Source organism: Stenella coeruleoalba (assembly GCF_951394435.1).
Source record: "Stenella coeruleoalba genome assembly, chromosome: 10".
Classification (NCBI taxonomy): Eukaryota; Metazoa; Chordata; class Mammalia; order Artiodactyla; family Delphinidae; genus Stenella; species Stenella coeruleoalba.
Window position 1 is genome coordinate 52,477,412 of NC_137156.1, and position 6,000 is coordinate 52,483,411.

Here is a 6,000-nt window from a genome sequence, read left to right on the forward strand (position 1 = left end):
GGCCCGTGAGCCATGGCCGCTGGGCCTGCGCGTCCAGAGCCTGTGCTCCGCGACGGGAGGGGCCACAGCAGTGAGAGGCCTGCGTACCGCAAAAAAAAAAAAAAAAAAAAGACCTCAAAAGGAATCAAAAACTAAAAGGTGAAACAAAAATATTCACTTTTAAAAGAAAGCATAGGAGAAATCTTTATGAACTGGGGTTAGGAAAACAGAGTACCTCTTGTGAAGAGGGAAGTTTGACTGGGAGGCAAAACCAAGGGTTTGGAGAGGGAGCCAAGGACCACGGGAGAATTATTCCCAGGTCTTGAGATGCAATCAAGGGACACGAAAGAGGATTACAACTTGTTGACTGGATTTTAGAATCACCGTGGACCACTGATTCCTTCCTGCTTCCCATTTCCCCCTTTTTGAACAGGAATATCAGAGCGGCTATCCTGTGTCTGTGTCTGTTGACCACTGTCTGTTGACGGGGGGAGGGGGCAGACAGCCTTTCTTCAGTTTCACAGGTTGCAGGAATGAACTCAAGAAGCTGATCTTAAATAGCTACCCCTGAGCATCCTCTCCTCTCCTGGACTCAGGTTAGAGGACGTGATTCTGACTTCAAGCTGGTGTAGTGATGGGAGGAGACTCTTAGGGGCCCTTGAGTGGACGACTGTGTTTTGCATGTGGGAGGGATATAAATAATTTGTGGCCAGACTATAGTGGTTTCAATGATATGTCTACAAATTCTGTGATACTTTCTCAAGAGATGGAGCTTAATTCCTCTCCCCTTGAGTGTGGAATAGACTTGGTGACCCACTTCTAGTGAAGAGAACATTGGCAGAAGTAATGAGACATCATGTCCAAGGTTATGTTATAAAAAGACAATGGTTTCTGTCTTAGGTGAATGTTCTCTCTGTTTCTGTCTCTCATCATTTGCACTAGGGAAGCCAGCTGCCATGTCATAAGGACACCCAGGCAGCCTACAGAGAGGAATTAAAGCATGCCAGCCACTATGTGAGTCATCTTGGAGGCAGGTTTTCAGAGGCCAGCTGACCGCCACATGAGGGACCTTGGAAGCACATCCACCCCAGTCAAGCCTCAGGATGACTGCAGCCCTGACAGACAGCTTGGCTGCAACCTCATGAGAGACCCTGAGGCAGAACCACCCAGCTAAGCTGCTTCCAGATTCCCAACCTTCAGAAACTGTGAGACAGTAAGTGTTTCTGTTTTAAGCCACTAAATTTGGGATAATTTTTTACTCAGCAGTAATTAACTAATACAGATGGCTACCTTGAAAGTTGTCGTTTTGTAATTTTTATCTTTTTGTTTCCTTTTCACTACCCTTGACCAAATTTTCATATCCTGAAGATATGAAGCAGGGAAAATAAAATAACTCAGGGCAGGTTAAAATAAAAATGATATATCAGGTGCTACCCTGGTGGCGCAGTGGTTGAGAGTCCACCTGCCGATGCAGGGGACGCGGGTTCGTGCCCCGGTCCGGGAAGATCCCACATGCCGCGGAGCGGCTGGGCCCGTGAGCCATGGCCACTGAGCCTGTGCGTCCAGAGCCTGTGCTCCACAATGGGAGAGGCCACAACAGTGAGTGGCTCGTGTGCCACAAAAAAAAAAAAAAAAAAAAAGATATATCAATGTAGTATTGACAAAAGCATAGACACATAGAAAAATGGAAGAGAATAGAAAATCTAGAAATAGTTCTACAGAATAGCCAATTGACTTTTGATAGAAGTGCAAACACAATTCAATGGAGCTTTCTGTATTAGTTTCCTGTTTCTGCTGTAAACTAGTACCATAAACTTGGTGGCTTAAAACAATACAAATTTATTATCTTACAGTTCTGGCAGTCAGAAATTCAAAAATGGGTCTTACAGGCTATAATCAAAGTATTAGCAGGCAGTACAGTATTTTTTCTGAAGGCTCTAGGGGAGAGACAGTTTCCTGCCTTCTCCAGCTTCTAGGGGCACCTGCATCCCTTGGTTCATGGCCCCTCCAGCAATGGCATCACCCCAACCTCTGCTTCTGTCGTTTCATTTCCTTCCGATTCTGACCCTCCTGTGTCCCTCTTACAAGAATTCTTGTGATTACATTGAGCCTACCTAGGTGATCTTTTCAACAAATGATGCTAGAACAACTGGACATTCATATGCAAAAAAAAAAATAAGAACCTTACCTACACCTTATACAAAAATTAACGCAAAATGAATCATAAACCAAAATGTGGAAGGTAAAACTCTTAAACTTTAGGAAGAAAACATAGGAGAAAGCTTTATGAACTTGGATTAGGGAAATAGTTCTCAGATACTACAACAAAAGCATAATATATTGTTAAAAATTGAAAATTTGACATTATCAAAATTTAAAAATTTTTGCTCTGCAAAGACACTGACAAGAGAATGAAAAGACAAGCCACAGGCTGAGGAAAATATTTACAAGTCACGTACCTGACAAAGGACTTGTCCCCAGAATATGTAAAGAACTCTAAAAATGTAGAACTAAGAAAATAAACAGCCTTATTTTTTTAATGGTGGAAGTTTTAAATAATCATCAAATGTGATATACAGATGACAAATAAGTACATGAAGAGATGCTCAACATCTTTAGTCATTGGGGAAATACAAATTAAAACTACAATGATATACTACATACCTATTGGTATGGCTAAACACAGACACACACACACACCACAAAAAACTAATGATACCACGTGCTAGTGAAGACTTAGAGTAACTGGAACACTTATACATTGCTGGCGAGAATGCAAACTAGGACGGCCACTTTGGGAAACTTTTTGGCAGTTTTTTCTAAAGTTAAACATACACTTACCAAGTGAATAGGACAGAGAAAGACAAAGACTGTGATTTCACTCATATGTGTAGTAAAAGAAATTTTCACATATGGAGATATAAGAAGTCATTCTGGCTTATACATGAATGCACTTGAATTTCATGCTAAAACAGCCTGTTTGTGGCTTATCAAACATACATTGTACATCTCCTTTAATTATTAAGGAAAAGGGCACATTGACCAGAAGTCAAGAATGTCCACGTTAAAAATAAAGATTAGGGGCTTCCCTGGTGGCACAGTGGTTGTGAGTCCGCCTGCCGGTGCAGGGGACGCGGGTTCGTGCCCCGGTCCGGGAGGATCCCACGTGCCGCGGAGCAGCTGGGCCCGTGAGCCATGGCCGCTGAGCCTGCGCGTCCGGAGCCTGTGCTCCACAACGGGAGAGGCCACAACAGTGAGAGGCCCGCGTACCGCAAGAAAAAAATAAAAAATAAAAAAAATAAAGATGAAATGCCTCCCTTCGTGGGACACCAATGTTGGTCCTCCTCTGGCAATAAGACTCCCTTCCCAGGTGCCAAGGCCATGCTGACTTGCTGTGTACATGCTGATCTATTTTTTGAAACCTTGAAGGAATGTTTCCCTGACTTGTTTGATGTTCTTTGTTCTGACAAGACATAAAACTGTGCAGCGTCTGTCTTCAGGGCTATAGTCCTCAGTTTGGCTCAAATAAAACTCTTTTCTATTCCTTTTATAGATTGTTTATTGGTTATTTTCATCAACATGTGGAATATAAAAAACTAACAAGCAAACAACAAGGTCCTACTGTATAGCACAGAGAACTATATACAATATCCTATGATAAACCATAACAGAAAAGATTATTTTAAAGAAGAATGTTTACATATATATATATGTATATATGTATAACTGAATCACTTTGCTGTACAGCAGAAATTAACACATTGTAAATAAACTATACGTCAATAAAAATATTGATAAAAAACAAACAAACAAAACAAAATAAATGAACAAACCAAACAAAAACAAACACAAAGATACAGAGAACAGAGTAGTAGCTACCACAGGAGGAGGGGCCGGGAGGGAGGGTGAAATGGGTAAACGGGATGGAAACCAAATTTTTGGATGTGAGCACATTGTAGGGTATACAGAAGTAGAAATATAATGTTGCACACGTGAAACTTATATAATGTTATAAATCTATGTTACCTCAATTAAATACAAGTGAAAGAACAACAACAATGACAGCAACAACAAATACAACCCCGTTATCCCACTTTGGATGTTTATCTAAATGTAACAAAAGTCTATGTTCACAATAAAACCTCTAGAAGAATGTTTATTGCTGCTTTATTCATAATCATCAAAATGTGGAAACAACCCGAGTATCCCTCAACTGGGGAATGAACTGAAAACAAAACAAAACATACATTCATACAACGGACAACTACTCAGCAATAAGAGAGAGCAAACTGTTGATCCCTGCAACAGCACAAGTAAATCTTGAATGCATTATGCTAAGAAAAATAAGCCAGACTGAAGCACGTACTATGTGATCCCATTTATAGGACACTCTGGAAAAGGCAAAAGTACAGGGACAAGGAACAGATCAGTGGTTGCCGAGAGGTAAGGGTGAAGCCAGGGTCTGACTACAGAGTCAGCTGGAGAGGATTTTTTGGAGTGGGGTGGGGTGATGGACCTGCTCTGTAGGAGGATTATGGCAGTGGTTATAAGGACTCTATCCACTTGTCAAAACTCATAGACTGTCCACCAAAAAAGAGTGAATTTTATTAAATGTAAAAATTTTAAACAAATTTTTAAAAAGAAAGAAAAAAAGATATGAGGTCAAGTGCCAGGTTACCTTCACGTTAGGGAATGGGTTCCCTATGTCAGGGAACAGAAGGACGAATAGATGCAAGGACGATGGATGGATGCATGGGTGCATGGAAGGAAGGATGGATGAATGTCTTCCTACCTGCATACTTAGCATCCCCTGCTCAAATCTTTAGGGTTCCCAGGTGATATTACTCAGACCTTTTTATTTACTGATTGATTGATATTACTCAGACCTTTTTTCTTTTTATTTATTTATTTATTTATGGCTACACTGGGTCTTCTTTGCTGCGTGCAGGCTTTCTCTAGTTGCGGCTAGTGGGGGCTACTCTTCGTTGCGGTGCATGGGCTTCTCATTGCGGTGGCTTCTCTGTTGCAGAGCACAGGCTCTAGGCGCGGGAGCTCAGTAGTTGTGGCTTGCGGCTCTAGAGTGCAGGCTCAGTAGTTGTGGCGCATGGGCTTAGTTGCTCCGCGGCATGTAGGATCTTCCCGGACCAAGGATCGAACCCGTGTCCCCTGCATTGGCAGGTGGATTCTTAACCACTGTGCCACCAGGGAAGCCCTACTCAGACCTTTTAGGAAGGAATACCAGTGTCTTTTCTATAACTATCCTTCGTTTACATTTCAGTGAGTGTCTGAGTCTAAATGCGACACCAAATGTGAAAATTCTTTATAAACTAAAAGTGTAATACGAATGTCAGCTGTGCTACTGCTAAAGGAAGAAACAATCTAGACATTCATTTGTTCTGCAACAATGTTGAGGCTCATGAAAGGCCACAAAACAAATACCCCAGCTTAAAAATCCATAGAAAACCCCCGTCCAAAGATGCAGTGAAATACACGTGCAGTGAATGCTTAAGGTACCTGTGGTACAAAGCCGCCACTAGTGACCATCCACGACATGTCCCCTTCCCAACTCGACATCCGACAAATGCTCTATGAAAGGCTGGAAAGAGAAGATGAAGCCAATCTCGGAATTTTCCTGAAAAGGAAAATGAAACCCAGAAAGAGGAAGAGACGTCCCCAGGGTCACACTGTGAGCTGGTGGTAGAGCCGGAGCCCCAGTCTCGTGCTGAATGTTCTTCACAGGAGTCCACTTCAATTCAGTTTTAAGTGGTCTGCACAATAGTTATGCCAGCTTCCCAGTGGCTAAGCCCATATAACCAGACTGGCAGATTACTGAAATAGGCAAAATATTCCAGAGACATAAAAATGAAAAAAAAAAACAATGTAGCATTCCTACAAAGAGAAACATCTGCCCCAGGAAACCTTTTAAATTTAACTGAGAATTGTAACATTCCTTTTGCTGCAATCTGCTGGGGAGGACTGTGATTTCTCTCTGCCCTCCCATGCAAGAGAACAACGACATGA

General features: G+C 42.0%; 1 protein-coding gene across 2 annotated transcripts in view; it reads right to left on the reverse strand.

Annotated features, from left to right (window-relative positions):
• The window catches only part of OSBPL10 (oxysterol binding protein like 10), a 295,403-nt gene extending 289,612 nt beyond the window's left edge, over nt 1-5,791 (reverse strand). The window contains exon 1 of one of the 2 annotated variants that reach the window (XM_079933429.1): nt 5,494-5,791. The gene's annotated coding sequence lies outside the window, so the exon portion shown is untranslated. The remainder of the gene's footprint in view (nt 1-5,493) is intronic. The other variant, XM_079933431.1, reaches the window with a different exon arrangement.
• Nucleotides 5,792-6,000: the final 209 nt, after the last annotated feature.